Source organism: Haliotis rubra, unplaced genomic scaffold (assembly GCF_003918875.1).
Source record: "Haliotis rubra isolate DU_JTF1 unplaced genomic scaffold, ASM391887v1 Scf188, whole genome shotgun sequence".
NCBI classification, from domain to species: Eukaryota; Metazoa; Mollusca; class Gastropoda; order Lepetellida; family Haliotidae; genus Haliotis; species Haliotis rubra.
The window spans coordinates 809897-834289 of NW_025765869.1; the positions used below are offsets into that span (position 1 = coordinate 809897).

General features: G+C 43.6%; 1 pseudogene; it reads right to left on the reverse strand.

Annotated features, from left to right (window-relative positions):
• Nucleotides 1-1305: 1305 nt before the first annotated feature.
• On the reverse strand, nucleotides 1306-23546 carry LOC124274139 (annotated as a pseudogene).
• Nucleotides 23547-24393: the final 847 nt, after the last annotated feature.

The window sequence follows — 24393 nt, forward strand, 5'->3', positions numbered from 1 at the left end:
ACACACATTACGCCCCTCACTGCCATACACTCGTGTCAACTCGAGTAACTATTACGTACACCCCTTACTGCCATACACCAGTGTCAACTGGGAGTACACATTACGTCCCTCACTGCCATACACCCGTGTCAACAGGGGTACAAATTACCTCCTTACTGCCATACACCCGTGTCAGCTGGGAGCACACATTACCTCCTCACTGCCATACACCCTCGTGTCAACTGGGAGTACATAACGCCCCTGATTACGGCCCCTTAGTGACATAGACCCGTGTCAACTTGGATTACACATTACATCCCTCACTGCCATACACTCGTGTCAACTCGTAGTTCACATTACCTCCCTTACTACCATACACCCGTGTCAACTGGGAGTACACATTACGTCCCTTACTGACAGAGACCCGTGTCAACTGGGAGTACACATTACATCCCTCACTGCCATACACCCGTATCAACTGGGAGTACACATTACGTCCCTTACTGCCATACACCTGTGTCAACTGGGAGTACACATTATGTCCCTTACTGCCATACATCTGCGTCAACTGGGAGTACACATTACGTCCCTCACTGCCATACACCCGTGTCAACTGGGAGTACACATTACCTCCCTCACTGCCATACACCCGTATCAACTGGGAGTACACATTACGTCCCTCACTGCCATACACCCGTGTCAACTGGGAGTACACATTACCTCCCTTAGTGCAATACACTCGTGTCAACTGGTAGTTCACATTACATCCCTTACTGCCATACACCCGTGTCAACTGGGAGTACACATTACATCCCTTACTGTCATACACCAGTGTCAACTGGGAGTACACATTACCTCCCTTACTGCCATACACCCTTGTCAACTGGGAGCACACATTACGTCCCTCACTGCCATACACCCGTGTCAACTGGGAGTACACATTACGTCCCTTACATTAAAGTCAACAGTGAATACATATGACCTTTCTTTCTGCCCTTCTCCCAAGTCAACTAGGAGCTTGTATTACTACTCTTTAACCCATCAGGTGAAAATACAAATTCCAGCTCAGATGATTTGCGAAGGCCCCGAGTGATGAAAAGATGTTCCACCTCAGATGGGTTGCCATCTACACTTTTGTAAGCAAAGGCCATAAGTGAGTGAAAGATGATCCAGCTCAGAGGCCTCTGTAACTGAAAGTTGACCAAGTCCCAGTCCCACCAAATTTATGACAAGCAATAATCAGCATCATTGTCCATTCAAATGACTTTAGTTTTCAGTCCAACATTTAGAATTAAATACAGTAGATCAAATAAAACGGACAGCATATTATCAAAACTTCTTTATTAAAAACATTAGTTACAATTATTTATATTCTTATAGTCACTGTAAAAACTTCCAATCATGATGTACAATAAAATGATAAAAATAGCCAAGTGAGATGGACAAGCTCTCCAAAGCTCACTGTTGGTAACTGTTTCTAGTGTACATACCAATCTCAAACAACACACACACATATAGAATTTACATTAATCATCAAACACTGAAGAAATTTGAAACATACATACATAGATTTTCAGGGCATATAGATCTCAGACAGTAATCAAACTGCTTCATTGTTTTCACAACAAGATTTTTTTTTTTTATACCAATTTTCATGACAAAGTAAATAAAACTGAGCCTTGGTGATATTAGCTTGCTAACAGAAACTTTTATAGTATTTACACATGAACATATTGTCAGGTTGTAGCTACACCAGTGGAATGATCACAGACGGTTGGAGCAGATTCTCCATCTGAAATTGTACATGTGTCCAATCAGTCTACATTGTTATACTCTCAGAAATTGTCATCTAGTTGTCAATGTAAACAGTAAAATCTAAAATCTCTGAATCTGTGCTTAAAATCGTGTACAGCATTAAAAATCTAACAACAAAATTAATAATGACTGAGAATTTTTTCTTTTTCATAAAATATAGCGAAGTACTTGTGAGCTTAGCACCAAGAATTACAAGACCTAGGTCCTTAGTTGACATTCTATACTAGGCACATAAAGAAACTGTGCATACAAAAATTTAAAATCTAAATTTATCAAACCTGTGTAGACACACAAGGATTTAAACTCAGGAATTAGTGACATGTATCCAACATGCATGCACGTGCCACATTCCGTGACATCAGTGGGTTCGTCCTTGAGACGTGCAATATGTTGTTGCACGTGCATTCCAGGAAAGAGAAACAGAGCAAATGAATACCACACAATACTGTCACTTTGGAAAGCTCAACCCCTGCCCTTGCGATCGTTTATAAAATTAAACGGCTATTGAAACACATAGCATGCCAAGGCTCACGTCTGTACAACGTCATGAGGCCATTGGGATGGTCTGTGGGGGAATGTCTCAACGACAAGTGGCTGCACATTTCCACTGCCACCGGAACACCATTTCTGCACTGGTGAGACGCTACCAGAACACAAATGACGTCATCGATCGGCCACGTTTTGGACGTCCACATGTAACAATGCCAAGACAAGACAGATGGATAAGGGTGACCCATCTTCGCCACAGGTTTCAGACTGCAGTGATGACTGCCCGAACCATCCCAGGACTTCGCCGTATCCACAGCAACACAGTTCGACAACGTTTACGTCATCACAGGATCAGACCACGACGTCCCGCCATACGGCCTATCCTGACACGTCATCGACAAGCTCGCCGAACGTGGTGCCGAAATCATGTCCGCAGACCCTTGTTTTGGTGGAGAAATGTTTTTACAGACGACTCCAGGTTTAACATTTCCCATAGTGATGGACGTCAACATGCCTATAGACGCGTGGGAGAACGTTATGCACAGGCCTGTGTCTTGGAGAGGAATTGCTTTGGTGGTTGGTTCCATGATGATTTGGGGTGGAATAACAGCGCGCCAAAGAACTCCTTTGGTGATTGTTCAGGGCAACTTAACTGGTGTGGGCTGCAGGGATCAGATTCTTCGACCTGTGGCAATTCCTTTTCTGCAATGTCATGGCCCTGGATTAACATTCCAACATGACAATGCCCACCCTCATACGGCAAGGGTTGCTATGGATTTCTTGCAACACCACGACGTTGACTTACTGCCTTGGCCTGCAAATTCTCTTCCCGATAGAGCATGTTTGGGACGAGATGGATCGAGGTCTACGCCGTCTTCCTCATCCGCCAGATAACGTCCTTGACCTTGCAACAGAACTTGAGAGAATCTAGAGTGACAGCCAACAAGCCTTCCTTGCTCTATGCATCGTCGATGCACTGCTGTTCTCAATGCCGATGGTGGACATACCCGTTATTGAGCTTGTGACATGGTCGTTTGACACCTGTCCCGCTTGTGGACTCGTGACCTCATTGTGATTGACTTTTCAATTGAAATTCTCCTGACATGTTATGGTCTCATGATCCCTCCATTAAAGTTTATATGTACCTTTGACATTGTTATCGTACTTATCAACTGGGATAATATTTTGACAATGCACAGTTTCTTTATGTGGCTAGTATAGTTTGTGTTCACATATGTGAAGATTCAGGATTGAAGGCATGACAATGTGTTTTGAAGCTTACTTCATCACTGGCCATTACATGTCATTCAAAACGTTAAGATAAACATTAAGACTTAAGTGAGCTATATATACCAGATGGCAACATGTCAAACACAACATAAAACTTACTGAATCCTGAGATTATACCAGGGGATAGCTAGCCTGTGTAGCTACACCACACTGGTTGTCTTGGTTGCGGCTCATCCTTACATATCCTTCCAAACCCCAGGTTGTGCCCCAGCTTAAAAAAAGATCAGATTAAGATACAATATCTTGCAAATCTTTTACACATCAAAAATTTTAGCAGGAAACAAGAAATCAGCCTTATCACTGTCCCCAGCCACAGGGCACATTAGAATTATTTGTGTTCTGATAGTGGTGAATATAAAAGGGAAAAAAAGACAAATCTAGAGAAATACGTTTATGGCATCACTTTTGATAACTAAATCTTGACAAGTATCTCTTACATAAGCATACCAAGTTTCATTCATATACCTAAATTTCTTAGAAAACATGTCCCTGCTGCAGCCAGTATGCACGAAGTAAAATAACAATAAAACCACACTGAAGACCTTAAGCACAACATTTAAAAACATGTTGCAAGGGATGCAACTCTTGAACAAAATTAATTTAGGGTACCAAATGTTAGAAGGTCTGGATCTTTTAGATGGATTTCTCTAACTTCTGTAGTTAAGAAAATGTCCCCATTGCACTAAGCATAATAACAACTGAGACTGCATAATCACACAACCAATCTTAGAAACTTAATTTTGACAAGAATGTCTGCCAGGTTTTGGAAATGAAGCTCACGCCCCCATTTTCAGTCCAACTCATTTCTATGGAAAATGGGAAAAAAAATACAATGCCAAAATTCTGTAAATAGCAAAAGGCACCACTTTAGGTTCAGTTTGAAATCTCTACCCGTTTTTGTTAAAAAACATTTTACGTTTTTTGAGTTATGCTCCGGAATTTTTTTTATTATGGGTGGACAGACAGAAAGGCAAGGCATTGACTACACTTGATTCAAAGTGATCTGCTGTTTTTGGATTGATAATTTCTTGAATATACAGTGTCAGTCATCCAATATATTTTTTATTTTTACCACAAAATTCCATGACACCAAAGTATAACCGTTCCAAGTGACTGATGATCACTGTTTGATCATTGTCTTTACTCCCATGCTAAAATTAGTTAAATTTTGGTCTCTATGCCTCTTTAGTGTTGACCACTGAATGATACTAATACTGTCAGGATTTACCTGTTCTTCACCAGCCAGTAGTCCTTTCCATCATCAGTTCCGTAGCCAACAACCAAAACTCCATGATCCAGCTCTGTACTGCTGCAATCTGGCTCATCATAGACACCTGTACAACAATACCAGAGCTCATAAACACTGGACATGCCTTCTACATTGTGAGTGATTTCAACATGTTCAATGATTACAACATCCAGCAAAATTATTATTTACCTTCTCATGTGAATTTTTCACTTTTGAAATGGTACAAAAAGTAAAACAGGCATAAACAGACATATATTACCTCCACTGTAGAGCTGGAATGACTGGTGACTGGCATCAATGGCAATTGACACTGGTCCTACTTCTGCAACAGAGTTCTTCAGGTCTTTCTCATCGCCACTCTTCACATCAACACAACCACTGGCAGTAGCAGCTACCTCAGACTTCTTAAAGTGGCATCGCTCTTGCTGAGGGGAACATAAGTGAAGCATATAGAAACACTACCTCTCAAATCAATGGTAACAAGTCGTTTTGGGAGAGAAACAAGTCCTTCCAGTGTGCCAGGCACTCATCAACAGTGGCCTCATAAGAATCCACACTGGACCAGACAAATCAGTGTTCAAAATCATGAGCAAATATGCACTGCAGTGTTTGAAATACATTTACGAGAGTGACAATGACATTATTCAAATCTTAATGGAATAGAAAAATGTAATTTTCTGACTAAAATTGATATTTTATACTTATCCTGACTCATGCTAATTATGCTTGTCTCCTTCTCCTTGCGAATGATAGTGGGACACTTGAAATCCCTTGAAGTTCCCTTCTAAAAAGCGGACGTAAAATCACTACTCACCCAGGAGTTGCCTCCCTTGCCCTTATGGTCACCTGACCGACCATGCCTTGTCACTCTCTCCATATGAATGCCCGACACCCAGATTTACAGGGAAATCCAGAGTGCCATAAGAAGGGAGGTTGGGAGCTCAGGATAAGTATAAAATATCAATTTTAGTCAGAAAAATTACATATTTTTCCTTATCCTGACTCATGCTAATTATGCTTGCAGAATCCGTGGGTCAGGCCACGTTCTGGATTCACTAGTTGTAGATTTACGTCCTGTATTACCCCCCACGGGAACTTATGATGGCACTGTTGAAGATTCTGTTCTTTCAACTTCTCTCTGATGAATCTGGGGGGAACCACAACTTGTCAGATTTCTTCCGAAACTTCTGACATTTTTATGTGGATTTTAGATATACTAATATTCCATTAGTTATCTATTGCAACTCCATCTCTTGATGCGCACATCAAGTGGAGATGCGACCCTTCTTCGTGTACGAGTATGTCCTATACAAGTACAGGGCTAGCACACATGCTAGTCTGTCCTAGCCGTGTGCATGGACTTATATCCATTGCTCTCCAGAGCGTTGGTTTTCACAAGTCATGTAAAGGGGATAAAAGGGGTGAGATTTACTCAGCGCCTTTGTGGAACCGTTAGTTGTTGTGCTACAACAAGTGGCCTAAACTGGTGAATGCCTGAGACGTCTTCGGTGGCAATGTCTCTGAGGTAGTGGTTGGCAAACACCGTGTTCGATCTCCAAAAGCAGCCCTCCATTATAGTTGTAATCGAGCAGTTTCCATGCAGAGCAAGTGTTGACGCCAGGGCTCTGACTTCATGTGGGTTGAAGGCTCGTGGAGGCTCAAGTCCTGGTGCGTTATAGTCCCTTAGTATAACGGCTCTCATCCAGATCGATATCGTTGTCCATGAGACTTCCGTGGGCGTCTCAGTGGATAAGGGGATGAATAGGCGCTTGAATTTTCATCTCCTTGTTTTAGTTCTCTGTAGGTAGACTTTAAGTGCTCTGACTGGGCATAAGGATAGATCCTGCGTATCCTGTGGCCCAAGGACTGTAGATAGTGCTGGGATGTGGAACTGTCTGTGAGGCTGACCGGGCAGTTGGTTCTTGGCCATAAAATCCCATCTCAGTCCAAGATGTACGATGTCACGATGTCTTGATTCAAATCGTGTTCGTTCAAAGTCCAGAGCATGTATTTCTGACATCCGTGCAGCTGTTGCTAGGGCGATCAGGAACAGCATTTTCTGAGTTAGTAGTTCAAAGGATGTCCGTTCTAGAGGCTCATAGGCATCACTGGTGAGATGTTGTAGAACTATGTTGAGATCCCAGGCAGGAGCCTTCTAACTTGAATGAGCGTAGTAGTGCCAGAATCTCTGGTACTTTGGTGAGCTCGACACCCGTCTTCATGGTGATAACTGTACTGAGGGCAGCCAAGTAAGTTGAGAGTGTTGAAACTTTTAAGTGTCTGTCGTAGATGACATAAGTATTCCACCACTTGAGGATGTGTTGCTTTCACCGCTGTAAAGCCTTTCCTCTTTGCATACTGTTCAAATCTCTGCCACTTGTCGTCGTACAAGTTGCGAGTTGATCTACGTAGAGCTAGTGTAACTGCTTTTGCTGCTCTGGCTTAGTACCCTCTGGTCTTCAGGCAAGCTTTAATACGCTCCACGCGTGTAGCTGGAACAGCTTGCTTGGTGTGTGGATGGACGAGTAGGTTCAACCACTCTGGTAGTTTCAGGGTTGGACTTCCGAGTTCTTGTATGATGACGGGAAACCATACCCTTGCTGGCCAAGAGGGCGCAACCAAAATCAGTCGCAACGTAGTTGTCGGCTTGATTTTCTGTAGTACTTGAGGTAGCAGTGCTGGAGGCGGAAATGCGTAAGCATTTAGTCCTTCCCATGAGATGCTTAGAGCGTCTGTTGCCCATGCCTGAGAATCTGGAAACGGTGAGACGAATGTTGGTAGCTGTTTGTTGAACTTTGTTGCAAACAGGTCTATTAGTGGGGATCCTATAGTCTGTATGATGAACTGGAATGCTTCTGGATGCAACATCCATTCCGTTTGGGATGGTTGTAGTGGACGAGATAGGGCGTCTGCTATGACATTCTTTGCTCCCGGAATGTGGCATGCCTTCATGTAGATGTTCAGGTCGTCGACTATGCTGAGCAGGAGAAAGCTGAGTTGTAGCAGACTTGTTGATCTTGTTGGCCCTTGTTTGTTGATGTAAAACGCCACTGTGGAGTTGTCCGTATGTACCATGAGTCGTGCATTCTTTAGAACGCTGGTCCTATGTTGTAAAGCGTTGATTACTGCTTTCATCTCCAACAGATTGATGTGTGACTTCTGATCCTGATTCGACCAGTTCCCTGCTGCCACTTCGTTGTTGAAGTGGACAACCCATCCTTGTACGGAGGCATCCACGTAGAGATGAGTGTTGCAAACCGTCTCTGTCAAAAAGGGCAAAAATTCTACTTCTGAGTCCACCATAGGAGGTATGGTTTCAGGCTGTCTGGTAGTATTAACGGATCTAGGCTGTCTAGGTGGGCGTTCACAAATACTTGCAGTGCGAGTCATGTCTTGAGGTGAGTAGACCGAGCATGCTTAGCCAAGCACGTAGTGTCAACAGAGAGAGCATTGCTTGAGATATCATCTGTTGTATCTTGACCCAACGATCCTCTGGAACGACTATGCGATTCACTGGTGTGATGAGTCGAATTCCTAGAAATTGCAGATCTTGTTTCGGCTCCAGTTCCAACTTGAGGAGATTTACTAGCCATCCTAGTTGAGTGAGCAGCCTGATGGTGAAGTCTAGTTGCAGTCTGAGTTGACTGGGATCTTGATGTGCTTGAATCCTGTCGTCCAGGTAGAAAGCACTGCGTAGACCTCGACGAAGTAGATATGTGACGATAGGCTTGGTCACTCAAGTAAACAACCAGGGGGGGGGCAATTTTCCAAATGGTAGAACCTTCCACTGGAAGTGATGTCCATTGAAAAGGAATCTTAACGTATTTCCTTGAGTCTGGATGTATCGAGATGTGGAGGTATGCATCTTGTAAATCTATGCTAGTGAGGTAGTCTGCCGGACGAACGAGATGTCGGAGCTGAGGAAGATGTATCATCTTGAATTTTGCTAGTCTGCGTAGATACTCCCGGTTGAACTTCCTCATGTTGTAGATGAGCCGAAATTTCTCCTTGGAATTCTTCTTCGGTACCAAGAAAATTTGAGAGTAGAACCCAGGCGTGATGAGATCTTGATCTATCTCTTCTACTGCCTCTTTGTCGAGTAGGGTCTTGATAAGCGTCGGCCCAGTTTCTATCTGGTCTGTCGTCGCATAGTTGAAGGCCATCGGGTAGCTTGTGAGCGCGGGTGGCTTCCAACTGTATCTTGTACCCTCTGCGTAGTATCTGGGACACGTAATCGTCTTGTAGGATTCCCCAATTTTCCCAGTATCGTTGAAGACGTCCACCCACTGTCGAAGGTTGTACAGGAACGGCTGGGGGTGGAAGACTCCAGTCGTTCCGAACCTGGCCTTCAGTGCTTGATTCTTCTTGCACCCCTAGGTGCTCGGCCTCTTCCGGGCTTCCTCCTTTCATGCTGGAATACTTCTTTTCTCTGGCCCTCTGGACTCCTGCAAACTTGGATTTGTTGGAGTAGCGTTGGGACGTCTGACGAATCACATGAGTCGTGAGAGACTTCTCTGGCGACTTCTTCAATTCCTCCTCCAAAGATGTAACATGTTGACCACGGGGCTCTATATAAGGACTTGGTGAAGCGTTCACTCCAAGTGCATGCTGACAATAACCCTTGTCTTCTCAGGAGAGTCAGGCCCGCTGATGTGGATGCTAGGTGCTCCGACATAAACTGATGTTCCCTCTTCTGCATTAGTAGAGCAGAGTATATCATCCAGTCTTCTTCGGCAGTTGAGTTCTTGAACTTCGAGATGAGTGTTTTGTTGATAGCCCTCGATCTGGCTAATCCAAAGAAGGTACGTCTGGTGGTTGTATCCAGCTGCGCTAACTTCTTATCCTCAATCTTGTAAGTTCTCTGACGGGAGTCGGTGATAATCTTGTAGCCACCATCAACCTCTTGAGCCTTCAGGAAGGGTTCCATCATATGTAGAGGGAATTTCCTGGCGTTGAACGTCAGGATGTGCTGATTCTGAGACTTGGTGGCTTTATCAAAAGCTGCGCTGAGGTTGTCTGATACTTGAGTCTCCATGGGACGATCTGTATGATGAGCTTCGCGCAGGCGAACGATCCCAATGCGATCGTGTATCCTTTCTGGAATCTTAAGATGATTCTCTAGGTCTTCGTGAAGGTGGGTTTCTGGACGTAGCTTCCCCTCTGTAGGAGTGCCTTTGCGCAGGTTCTCGATAGGCGTCCGAGTCCGATGGAGATGAAGACTCATATCTGCGACGTCTGTGGGGTTCAGGAGAATGCCTCAATTTCTTCCTGCGTGGAGACTTCTTAGCAGCAATCTCTGGAGTGTCTACGGCTGAACTGACATTGGTAGCGGTGTCCAGACTCCTCACTTCAGATGGGGAAGATTGTCGTGTCCGTCAGCCTTCGCGCAGGCTTCCCTCTTCATCCGGATGCGGTGGAGAGACTGTAGAACCTTCAAGCAGTCTAGTAGTCGTTGTAGAGGTCTTCATAGTAGCCTTCTCCTGAGCCAAGCTACGTTCCATCATCGACATCATCTGGTCTGTCCTGGGTTGAAGTTCTGCGTTGTCTTAAGAGACTGCTGCAGGGATGATGCATCTCATACTGAAGAGACGTCATCTAAGGCTCGCTGCACTTGTGTAGAGTTGATGCTGCTGCTATCTCTGGTACCCGATGTCTGCGTTGACAGGTATTCTGTCAATGTCTGCGCTGATAACAATGCCAATGTAGCTGTAGAAGCAGGCTTCATCTTCTTACTGACGATGGAGACTTCAGGTATAAGGATGGGTGGATCATCATAAACGTCTGCTTCTCGGCTGAGAAAGACCTCGTCTTCTGAGTAGAGCTGAGCATAGACTTCGATGAAGTCTTCATGGTAGTAGCCTTCTTCTTCTGCGTAGAAGATGATTTAGCCTTCTTCATCTGCGACGAGGTCAGCTCAGTAGACGATGATCTCTTATGGTCTCCGGCGTTCATCACTGGTACATCGACCTGCTCCCAAGAAACGTTCAGCAATTCACAGGAATTATGAATGTCTGCAGCAGTGGTTAACACTCGGTTATCAGCGTAATCACTCAATTTAGACATGACTTGTGAAGAACTTCGTACCCAGTCCTTAGCATGTCTATTGATGGAAAAAAGGTAATTAGTAAATTCAACAGAGGTTAAGATTACACAAACCTTACAGCAAGAGCTGAAAGAACATGGAATAGTGCAATTAGGACATAATAAATGAGGGTCAGCCGCAGACACTCGGTGCCTACAACGAATACAGGTTTTCATCAAATGTGAACACAATGAAAACACATGTCAAACAATGGCAAATTTAGATCAAATTTCAAACCGTAATGTAGACAAAAACGTATACAGCAATAATTTTTATGTAAGGTCCGAAATTATAAAAGGATATGTGCTGTATAGGGACCCAGGTGCTCTCACAACCGTCCTCAAGGGCAAAGGAGAGAGTGACAAGGCATGGTCGGTGAGGTGACCAAAAGGGTGCCAAAGGGGCAAGGGAGGCAACTCCTGGGTGAGTAGTGATTTTACGTCCGCTTTTTAGAAGGGAACTTCAAGGGATTTCAAGTGTTCCACTATCATTCGCAAGAAGGAGGAGACAAGCATAATTAGCATTAGTCAGGATAAGGAAAAATAAAAGGATGTTTGTGTCTTAGGTTACAATTGCAATAAAAAAGTGATGTATTTACTATGAAGCTCGTAACAAATGTATTGTCAAACAAGAAGACAAAGTCATCAATATCCCCCGCAATGGCAAAATACTCTTCATGATTATGTCTACGAGTTATGATTATGTCAAATATTTAGGTGTGTATATAGAAAAGTGGAAGGAGAGGATTGAAAGGTTTTTAAAGTTCTGATCCAGAAAGGAGCACTATCACTAATTTCAGTCTATGTCAAACTTGTTGCCATGGAAATGCCAAAAATGTAATTTTCTGAATAAAATTGATATTTTATACTTATCCTGACTCATGCTCTTTTGCTTGTCTTCTTCTTCTTGCGAACATAGTGGAACACTTGTATCTCCTACTGAAGCTCCCTTCAATAAAGAATAGACGTAAAATCACTCCTACCAAGAGTTATCTCTCCAGCCGTTTAGGCGGGAAACTGTGGCGCCACCGTGCCCACATGCCTCACTCTCTCCTGATTATGAGCCCGACACTTGAATTTGCAGGGAAATCCAAAGTGTCTAGAGGGGAGGATGGGTGGGCTTACCTCATGAGTCAGGATAAGTATAAAATATCAATTTTATTCAGAAAATTACATATTTTTCCTTATCCTGACTCATGCTCTTTGCTTGTAGAATCCTCACGGAAAGGTGGTGGGAAAAGCACTTTAGGATTTCTTTAGTGAATTTTACGTCATTATATACCCCCCTATGGGAACTTCGTAATGGCACTGTATTTACTAGTAAACTCTGCTGCTGTTGCGACCCTAACCTTCCAGCTGCCTTAAAATGGGGGGACCACAAAGTTAACTTTTGGTCCTTTCATCTGTTAACATTGTATGTGGATTTTGCGACTCTAACTCTTGATGCAAGCACCAAGTGGAGAAGCGACCCATTCCTGTACCAGTATCCTTACAAGTACTGGGTCATATTACTTATGCTAGTTGTTAGACGTGCATATGACTTAAGCAGAACTCCGCTGAGTGTAAGCTTAGTAAGTTATGCGATAAAAAAGGGCGAGACTCCGTCTCAGCGCCTTAGTGGGACTGTCAATTGTTGTGTTACAATAAGTGGGCTGAAATGGTGAATGTAAAAGCAGTCCTCAGTGGCGATGTTCTTCAAGTGATGGTTGACAACCACCATGTCCCATTTCCAGAAGCAGCCCTCCATTATCGTCCTGATAGAACGATTCCCAAGTATAGAGAGCGTTGAGCTAGAGCTCTCACTTCATGTGGGTTGGAGGCTCTTGGAGGATCCAGTCCTGCTGCTTTGTAGGCCCGTAGTATGACAGTTCTGATCCAGCTTGATATTTTTAGTGCGGAAGACCTTCGTCTGTGCGGCTGTTGATATCGAGACGAAAAGACACTTGAATTTCCGTCTCATGGACCTGGATCGTTGTAGGTAGACTTTCCATGCTCGTACTGGGCACAAGGATAAGCCCCTCGCGTATCCTGTGGTCCAAGGGCTGATGATAGTGTTGGGGCGTGGAACTGTCTGTCTGGATGACCTGGCAGTTGATTCTTTGCTATGAAGTCCCATCTCAGTCCCATATGCGATGTTTGATTTGCATCAAATCGTGTTCTCTCAATCCAGAGCATGTATTTCCGACATCCTTGCTGCTGTTACTAAGGTTATCAGGAACAGCGCCTTCTGTGTCAAGAACTCTAATGATGTTCTCTGTAATGGTTAAGTAGATGTCACTAGTGAGATGTCGTAGTAGAACAACGCTGAAGTCCCATGCGAAGCTTTAAATCTCTGATGTTGGTCCTCAATTAAAGGGCATAGTAAGGCCAGTAACTCTGGTACTTTAGTTAGTTGCACTCGTCCTCATGGCGATAACTGCTCTCAATGCGCTAGGTATGTTGAGAGTGTTGACCCTTTTACGCTTCCTTTGTCTAGGTGACAAAGGTAGTCCTCACTTGAGGATGTGTCACTTTCATGGCTGTGAAGCCGATCCTTGAAGCGTATCTTTTGTTTCAAAGCGTCACTACTTGTCGTCAGACAAGTTGCGTGAAGACTTGCGTAAAGCTAGTGTGACCGTTTTCGCTGCTCTGGCGAAATATCCTCTCTTGTTCAAGCATGTCTGATACAGTCCACACGTGTAGCCGGAACACCTCCGGGTTGCCGTGCGCCTGCTTTGTGTGAGGATGTACTAGTAGATTCGTACACTCTGGTAGTTGCAGTAGAAGCAGTCCTAGATCTTGTATGAGAATAGGAATCTTATATTCTCGCTGGTCAAAAGGCGTGCCCCAAATAGTTGTGGGTCTCTCGCCTGACTGATGTCTGCAATACCCTAGGTAATAGAGCTGGTGGATAAACACGTAAGTGTTTAGTCCTAGGCAGGAGATGCTTCGCATGTCCGTTGCCCCTGTCCGTGGATCTGATATTGGTGAGATGAATTTTATCAGTTGACCCTTGTGGAGAAGAGGTCTCTTAAAGGTTCAACCATCTCTTATATGATCTGTTTGAAGATCTCTGAATGTAGCATCCAGTCTGTTGAGAATGGTTGCGTTGGACAGGATAGTGTATGTGCTAACACATTCTTGGTTCTTGGAATGTGGCCTACTCTGCTGTGGACAGTCAGGATGACTGTTATGCTGATCAACTGACAGCAGAAGTCAGAAGGTTAAGCCAACTTTGTCGATCCTTCTGTGGATGTGAACCGTCACTGTTGAGGTGACTGTGTGTACCCGTTAGATGAGCATTTTATAAAAAAGCTGATCCGGTGGAGCATGGCGTTTATCGCTGCTTTCATTTCCAGCATATGGAAGTGCAGATCGTCTCTGCTATGGTCCATATCCCAGCTGACACATTGTTGACAAGGTGTGCTCCCACTCTAGGAGAGATGCATCCCCATAGAGATGCGTCTTGTACTGCGACCCCGCTAATTAGGTGCGTCTGCAACCCTTCTCGCACGGAGTTCACCATATACAGATATGGGTTATAACCTGTCCGGATCTTCCGGTGGTATATTCATGAAGACCAGTAGTGGGCGTAGTTGTAATTCTCTCTGCATGTCATGTCTTGTGCTGACTTGCGAAAACCAACAGGTTCCGCTACTTCGTAGTAAAAATGGAGAGAGTAGTGCTTGAGATACAAGAACTTGTATCTATATCCTACGCTTTTGACACCCTTACCGTGTCTGTAAGGAATGAAGCGATGGCCGACTCTGTGCCTGCCATCGTTGTGAACTCTATGCTGCCACGCCTGGCTGCCACGCCCTCGTCTTCCATGATGACAGGAGGGGTCTGTAACCTCATGAAGGCAGCCAAATCACGAAGGTCCAGTCTAACTGGACTGTAATGGAAGCGTTAACTTTCAGCTTCGCTGACATGTTGTTGTCACTTGTAACCCATTTCTTGATCTGTGAACTCGTCCGACTTCTGCGCGGGGCGTTGTCCCTCGTGGTCCAATCAAAACAAAGCATTTTGATTCTTTAGGCTAGCCCGCAGCTGTGATGTCACGGTGTAGCAGGAAAAGATCCTTGTAGAATCTAGTGCGTCGTTGATATCTGATCAATCGTCGGTCTTGTCCGTAGTTTTCGAAGTTACACAGTGACCCCGTGTGTCGAGGTTAAATGATAAGCGTGAATATTTCGCGTAGCGCGAAATATTTCGCCGCGTAATATCGATGCTGGGTAGGTTGTTTTCCTGGCTGTTGTGACTCTTACTTCAGTTTTGAAGATAATGCCGTCGTCTTTATACATAGGCTCAATTAAACTTTCCGTTGTCAGCTTGTAGACTGCTTACATCAATGAAGCGTCGTAATTGTAGAATTAATGCTGAACTTGTTGTAAATTTCACTCAGGGAATCAGTGTTGCAAATTTCCTAGCTGTAGCAAGGCTGCTGTTGAACTCAGTCAGTGAGAATGTCTGCAGATCTATACGAAGGTGAAGATCTCTATAAGGCCATGAATCTTCTAATGTAGATATATCAATCTATGTGAATCCGTCCTGGATTCCGTCTGAAGATCGAGCTAGTGATGAATTCTGGCAAAAGAATGCGTCTCTTGTACTGTATGACCTATCTTCAGTCTGTGTATCGACGAAGATCTTTTCCCTTCTAGGATGGCGCTTCGCCGTGTCCTAGTTGAATAACCTCGGCGATCTGCGTAGTGATCTGCGTGGTGGTCGTTTTAATTGTGACTGTATGGCCTTGCATGTAGATATGTCGTCTGCGTAGTCGGGATTGCCTACCTGGCAATATATACCGAAATGGTGATTCCCGTGATGATCTGCGAAGCGTCGTTGATGCCCTTGATGTAGGTAGTCGGCCTGAAGATCCTTTATTAGGCTCTTTATCTGTTGACAGTTTATGAAGATAGCGCCGTCCTTCGCGCAAGTTGTAGGCTATATGTAGTGTTCTGTTAAGCAGTTAAGTACTGCGACGTCTCTGCCTTGTGGCTGGCCTGTGCGAATGCCTTCGCGCAGGCTCGGTGATGACATGTAGCGTTCTGCGGCGTTTCTGCGTTGTAGATTGCCTGCGCGAATGCCTTGGCGCAGGCTTGTAGACGGCATGTGGCGTACAGTAGAGAGACGAAGTACTGCGATGTCTCTGTTTCGCTGGAGACCTGTATGGGGATCTGCGTGGAAGTCGGCGAGGAGATCGACGTGGTAAATAGCCCGACGAACTGTGCCTGTAGGGTGACCTGTAGGTACGCGAAGGTCCTGGTGAATCCCTCGACGATCTATGGGACGAAGATGCTTGTATACTGTAGCTGACGTCCTTCGCGAAGGCCCGGCGAAGGCTCAACTGAGTCCGTGCCAGGGAGTGGCGACTGGTGCTTAGCGGCGCTATGCTTGAGCGGCTGGTCGTCGATTCTGTATCGGGGAATGGAAGAATTTTCCTTTGCAAGCGCTGATCCGCGGAATGGATGGCGACTGGTCGCCAGCGAATGCCGCGGCGTGATTCTTTGCTGGCAGCCAGCGAGGCTATGGCGTCGATTCTGTAGCCAGGATGATGGTCGAATTGCCTCGCTTAGCGAATGCCTCCATGACGCTGATTCCACATCTGGGGGATGGTGACTGTTCCTTTCGCCGTGCCAGCGAAGCTTCATCTGAAGTCGCATCTGGGGAGTGGCGTCTTGGCGAGCTTCATCTCCGGGGATGGCGATTCCTCCTTGCCATAAGCAGCGAATGCTGATCGTTCGATTGTCCGCCGCAGGGGATGGTTGAGTCGACCTTAGCGAAGGCTGGCCTGTAGTGTAGATCTGCTGCCAGATGTCGCGTTGATGGAGAGTCCCTCAGAGGCGGCGTCTGCGTTGGAACCTTCCGCGAAGGCTTCGGGACCTCGTTGTGGGCTGTGACTTCTACTCCAGGCGTAATGTTGTTCATCTCCTGCATACGGTCCCCGGTTTGAAGGTCTCGCGGTGGTAGTGGCGCTGCCCTTTCTGCGTTGATAGCGGCGTGGCCCACAGGGCGCTCATCTGTTGTCATCATAGATACCTCTGGTACCGTGGAGATCTGCGCTGAAGTCACCGTAGCTGACTGAGTGCGTTACTTGTGATGAACCTCTGGGAAGATGATCGGTTGATCATCGGAGAGTCCCTAATACCCTCAGCGGAACAATCTCGGCAGAGAAAGTCCTTGTAGTCTGCATAGGCGTCCCGTAGAGTTATGCGTCATCTAAAGGGGTGTAGCCTTCTCTGTGTAGAGGATGGTGTCTATACATCATCTGCGATGATTGTAGAGCTGCCCTCTCTGCGTTGATAGCGATATGGTCGAGATCGGCTCATCTGTAAGCCCCTCGGACTGCATGCTGTATCTCTGGGAAGATCAGCGGTGGCTTAACATGAAGCCCTCGCTGGCATCAGGATGAGGCTTCATTCTGCGTAGAAGGATGGCGTCTTCGTCTGCGTTGAGGGTTGTCGATGTAGAAGCCAACGTCTTGAAGTAAAGGCGGACAACATCCACGCCCATCCTCCGAGTACACCTCCGGCAGCTCACTTGATGGTAGTAAAGTCATCTAATCGCAGTAGACAGTTCATAAGGGACTCAGCCAGTTTACCCATGACTTGGAAGTCACCTGGATAGTTGATGAAATGCGTCTAAGTACGGAGAAAAATTATATATTAATTTGAATTTCAATTAAAAGCTGATAAAGATTACAGCTATAGCTGGAAGTACATATAGTTGTGCAGCTAGGGCACAATCAGCGTGGAGTCTGCAGCAGCGAACCCTAAACCAACAACGAAAATAGGTTATCATGAAATGTAAACAACTGAACAAATATGGACAATACCGTGAATAAACAGTGCTAAATACGATTAAATATCCAACCATATTGTAGTAGGATACTAACTAAACCTCTATAAAAGTAGAATAGAGGAAAATAACTAATTAATTAAAAGGATATAGTGCATTATAGGAGACACAGGTGCTCTCACAACCTGCCCACAGGGTGAAGAAGAAGGAGGAGAGTGAGGCATGAGGGCGCGGTGGCGCCACAGTTTCCCCTAAGCGGCTGGAGAGATAACTCTTGGTAGGAGTGATTTTTCGTCTATTCTTTATTGAAGGAGCTTCAATAGGAGATACAAGTGTTCCACTATGTTCTTAAGAAGAAGAAGACAAGCAAAGAGCATGAGTCAGGATAAAGAAAATATAAAAGGTTTTAAACTTCTGCTCCAGAAAGGAGCACTATCACCAATTTCAGTCTATGTCAAACTTGTTGCCATGGAAATGCCAAAAATATTTTATTCAGAAATCCAAATCTACCAAAAGGCACCAGTACACCACCAGATCTATGTACGTGCTAAGTTTGGTGAAGAAATATTGAAAGGTTTTAGAGTTCTGCTCCGGAAGAGACAAATGTGCTTGGACGGGCGGACGGACGCACGCACGGACTCCATTTTAATACCCCCCCGCAAAACGCATTGCGGGGGATAACAAGACTCAAAAGATAGAACTTATAGAAATCCATTTACCTACTTGACCAAAACAATCTCACAGTTGGCACACGCAAACTTTACTTACAGTGCTCTGTTGCCCACTTGAAAAAACAATACATTCCCGTCTCTCACTTAATCACAAAAAATAAGTAGATACAAAGAGCATTCAGTGTTCAACATCATTAATAAACTTACCTTGGCATCATAAGGGTATTCTGCTTCTGTTTCAATACCTCCATTGGTGATGACATATTCAAAGGCCTGGTCCATGAGACCCCCATTGCAACCCTCATTACCAAACTTGCCAGAACAGTCCACCAACTGCTGCTCACTCAAGGATAACAACTTTCCAGACTTGCGGAAATGCTGACCTTCCAGGGAACCAGTCTGGTTTAACATGTCAATAGAGGAATAACTCTTAAGAAATGAGTAGGTATGACTATACACCATTTTTAGTAACACACCAGTAATATCTCAGTAAAGGGACCACTAAAGATGAACAATAGTTTTGACTGTTTATTTTAAGAATACTATATCTATAGTCATAAGTTCCTGCTTTCACTAAAATCATGTCAGCCAAAATATGTAAGAGCTGAGAAAGATTCTTTCTTCTGCACTAATGCACCTATAAATATACAAGCCAGGAAATCATCACTTCCTTCAACCCAGACCCCTTATCAACTAGATGCAGATAAACTTTGGAGGTGGGAGTGACTTATTTCTGATGTAACAGAGGTTGTATACTTTGATATTTTTTCTCTCACACTTTAATATTTCCTGGTGAATAAAAATTGCGTCAGTTTTTCATACCGTGCTGAAGGACCAGCAAGATCCACACTGCCCCTGGTTCTTGACAGGGGTCACATACCCCTGCTTCCTCCAATCTACTTCAGAGGGTGCAACAAGGTATTCAGGGGTCAGATGCTTTGAACACTGTACATCACGGGAACGGTTGTATTCTCTCCAAAGGCCATTGAACATACGGAATTCTTCATTTTTCTGAGATGAAAAAAGAGGTAACGATGTGAAACTAAAAATATACAAACAGTACTACAAAATTTATAGATGCTTGATATTGTTAAAGTAAAAAAGTACATGGATATTCAAGGTGTTATCTTGACCTGCTCTGAGCCAATATTCCATCCCAGGTTTGCAGCAAATGTAAACAAGAATATAACAAATCCCCCCGGACCCCATGAATTTGAAAGAACACATCATCTGACATAACACTTATCAGAGGGTTACACAAAGTCTGCAGTCTAGACTACCAGTTGTCCGACTCCCATTTTATGGAAGCCACGGTGGCTGAGCGGTCTAGACGTCTGACTGTGTGCTGGCGATTAGGAACCTGACTCTGAGGGTGTGGGTTCGAATCCCCGATGGGACTCAACCCAAAAAGTACTAGAATCTGTACTTTACTAAGAAAGTGTTATCCCAAATATAACATACGTTACATTTGACCACTTTCTAAAATGGCATTGTGTATTTCATATCATCTGACAGTTTCATGAAAGAATACCTTGTATTCTTTCGAGATATGGTCCTGACAAACACAATACTATGAAGAGAGTCAAAATCAAACTTGCGGCCATGGAAACAGACAAAACATAAATTATAGTTGCAGGGGGGTTCAAACACCCCCACCCCACCACCCACTGAAAATGACTAAAAACCACACTGAAGTTAATGTTTTGCATTGGCGGAGCTGGGGTGAGTGAGTGAGTGAGTGTGAGTGTGAGTGTGAGTGTGAGTGTGAGTGTGAGGAGTGTGTGTGTGTGTGTGTGTGTGTGTGAGTGTGTGTGTGTGTGTGTGTGTGTGTGTGTGATCCTGCATGTAGTGGGGACGCATACTTTAAACATACAAAGAGTTGTGATCTTTTTCCCCAAAAGCATAATCATTACTCCTTGTAGAGTCATATCGGGTATTAAGGACAAATTAGTGCTCTCATATTTTTTTTCTTCCCACATCACCTACTTTTGTACCTTAAATGAAGAAAAAACTGTTAGACCAATATTATTTCAACCATGAAGCACCTATATCTAATTACTTCCATCTAGAGGTGAAACAGTATACCGTAACTTAGTAGAACCACAGTATTTGGCCTTCGGTTCCACATACCGTAATGCAATTCAGTTTTTCATACCGTCTTTTTATTAACCTTTTTCCAAAATGTCTAAAAATCGAATAATTTTGTCAAAATCTATGCAATTCTTTGTTGGACGGACGCTTTTTCCCAGAATATGTTTGAGATCGCCTCACATCGTCTACTTACAAGTCAGCAAGACAGCAACTGCAGATACCAGATCAGTAGCTGGGTTCAGCTCCTTTTCCAGTTATTTCACATCAAATGAAAAGTGGAACAAAACTAGTACCAGGACCGACAGGAATGGGGAAAACAATCTAGTACAAACCATATCAGCAAACTGGTTTATTCCCAAGTAGTAGGATTTTTGGCCAAGGGAGAACTTTTGTTGTGTTGCTCTATGTACTGGAGATTCTGCTTGAAGATTTCAAAGCGTGCCTCCTCCTCGTGTTTCTCATAGAGTCGGCCTGCAAGTACAAGAAAACCACCAGCACATAAAAATGTGTGAAAACAATAAAGTTTCAATAATTAGCATTAATTTTCACTACAAAATGTGCAACAGATCCAACAATTTCCTTGATTCCACACTGAAGAAATGTTTAACTCCATTTTCAGTATCATTTGTTGCATGCATTAAACATAAGAGCATACTAGACTATCCTACACATGAACCCACCATGTTGTTTCTTGAAGGAGACCCATTCATTTGTGTATGGAGCAAACGAGACTCTGGCCTTTGTAACAGTCATAGCTGGCTCGATCTCAAACCATTCCACATACTGAGGCATGGCGGCCACTGCTGCCACAAAGGCACACATCACCATCACTGTGTACTGCATCCTTCTAGTTAGTAGTGCACTAATCTGAAACCAGAAAACATTGTAGATTCTTAAAGATTCAGTTGAGGTCAGTGCTACAAACTATATTTAGACTGGGAGACAAGACTGTTCCGAATGGTTCTAGGACATTCAGAAGATTCCAGCATAGTCTCACCCTGTTTGAAGGTCACTTTGCACCCTGGATCCTCATTCTGTGAATGTCGATTATATGACATTTCATTGTTGTTTGTTGGTCTCACACCAAATACAGATTCCAGGTTAACTTATTGTTTTAACTTGGAAATCGACATTATCTTGTCAGATTGCTTTGTCACCAAACAATTACATATGCTCCTGGCTGAGTAAGCCAGTTCACACTATGGTTTTGGGATTTCAGTGGAATGGTAAAAACACAACCCCCAAAACACTAGTCACCATGGAATGTGGTAACATGAAGGTCAAAAGTCATAGCCAGGTCAAAATATTCCAGTAAAGTTCTTATATAGTTTCTTACACACAATGCCAGTGATCAAAATAAAAATGTAAGAGTTAACAACAGGAACAAAGGAAGTCTATATTCTCTGAAATAGTATATATTCATATTCTCCCAGCTGCACGGAACTACAGTGTATATAATTCTCTTGTCCTATAATAGCTGCAGGCCAATCTAGGTCATGTATAGTCAATATCATGTGATCACTCACAAAGGAGGTCACACCAACCTTTCACGTGACAACAGACTTAATATAGAAACCGGATATGTATCCTCTAGGACTAATTCAAAGGTTTCAAATAAGGAACAAATAACTGAAAGATAAAACCATGGACATAGAAGTATTTCATAACATCAAATATTAAAATACCTCACATCCTCTATGATTATCAGATATCGTCCACAATTGAATTAGCATTTGTTCAATCTGACGACATGTCTAACACAAATGCTTGCTTTAATGGTATGTATATTCATTAACTATATCTGGCATGGATCTAATCTATGTTTAATAATATAAACTAACAAGGGTTCATAAATTTTTTGGGTCAAACTTGTACATGCAGAATTAGTTTCTATTTAACACCCTGTGACATATTCTTGACAAAAATAACAAAATTGTTTACTTTGCAGATGATAGAGAAAACCAATTGAAAGGGAACAAAACCATGGGCCTAAAACCAACAACAATATCATAAACTTTGTCCACTTAGAACAAGTATAGATTCAAAATGTTTTAGAACATACTGCAAGCTGGCTACCAACAGAACACAAGAAACTGCTAGTACTATACCTGAATAATGCTGTAGGACTGCTCCTTCTGACAGATTACCAACACTGACCAAAGACTACACAATACTTCACTTAAATATGCATCTGAACCAGTCACAATGCCCAAGTCAGGGGGGAATCACATGACAACCTCACCCACATATCACATGACCCCAAAGAGGAAGGAATATTGAAATGGTGTTAGCTGGTTGGTTCTTGTAATTTCCTGGAAATGAATCATTACCTGGATAATATCAGCATAGGCTACCACAAAACACACCCAAAAATCATTAGACCCAACTTACGTGAAAATGTGTAACATTAAATTCCCTGAATCTTAAATCAACATAGCATGTATCTACATCGATTAAACTTTCTAAAATTAAAACCTATGTAGCCTGTAGTTACTGTAAATTTACAGGAATACAATGACACGGCAAAGACATACACCCTATCATCTTTCCTGGTTTAACAAGCGATTGTGGACCACACATTTTGTCCTACCTAAAATTCCTACTGTCACCATACGACTATTATAAAAGGAGGGGAAGCTGCTCATAATGCAAAACTCAAGCTCACCACAATATATGTGTTCGTAGACGAAGTCTATGATAGTATATCTACCTTGATGCCAGGATTTTTTTACGTTTAAGGTTCCTGTGCCAAAGTCGTCCTTTTCTCAGTTTCATTCATATTTTCCATTCTGAACTTAAACTGGCGTAACCTACCTCTAAACAAAATTGTTTGTGCTTTCATTTGTGCGTTGGGTCATGTGCCTAGTGATATTTCGAGAATTAAACACCAGGGCTACCTAATCACGAAGAATTTTATAAAGGGTATCATCTGACGAGGCGCGACCCCAACCTGTACTTAGCCTTCCAACTATAAAGCATAACAAAGGCTCAGCTATTGTCCGTTTATGAAGCCGCAAGAAAACAAAGAAAGTATTTCATATAGAAACCAATACCTGGTTGCTTACATTGAATACATGCCTCCACATTTTATATATGCGATAACGTGATAATTGTGGAGGCTTACATTTCTTCGACGTACCTCTATCGTGACACCTGCCAGCTGCGAAGAATGTTATCATGTGATGCTTGAAGTCACGTGGTGGTAACGTCATTACCAAGAACAGTAACTCCCCGCAACGATACCTCCATCCACTAAAAAACGGGCCCGCTATTCGATGTCCGTGACCAATATATAAGTGAGTGAGTGAGTGAGTTTGTTTTTACGCCGCTTTTAGCAATGTTCCAGCAATATCACGGCGGCGTGACAAGCGAACGCTTTAACCACTAGGCTACCCGACCGCCCCCAATATACAAGTTCCACAAAGGTACATCGTAGAGCTAACGTGAAAGATCGTCATACTGACTGACTGACTGAGTTTGGTTTTACGCCGCTTTTAGCAATATTCCAGCAACATCACGGCGGGGGGAACCAGAAATGGGCTTCACACATTGTACCCATGTGGGGATTCGAACCCGGGTCTTCGGCGTGACGCGCCAACGCTTTAACCATTAGGCTACTGCACCACCCAAAGATCGTCATAGTGAACGGTACGGGTGCCAGTCAAATCGCCCCAGCGACAAAACGCCCTAGCAAATTTGATCAAAATGCCCCAGATTTTTGGTCAGATCGTCCCAGGTTTGATCAAATCGCCCCAGGGGGTTTTCAAAATGCCCCAATTTATTTAAAATGGTTTAATATACGCCATAAATGCATAGTTTTTGGGGACTTCCGTATTATATTCTTCGCATAATATTATGTGTTATATTATTAGTAATATTCATGTATAGGCACCACTGTAATACCAATTATTTGGTAAAGAATTACAAATTACAAGAATAAAATAAAAG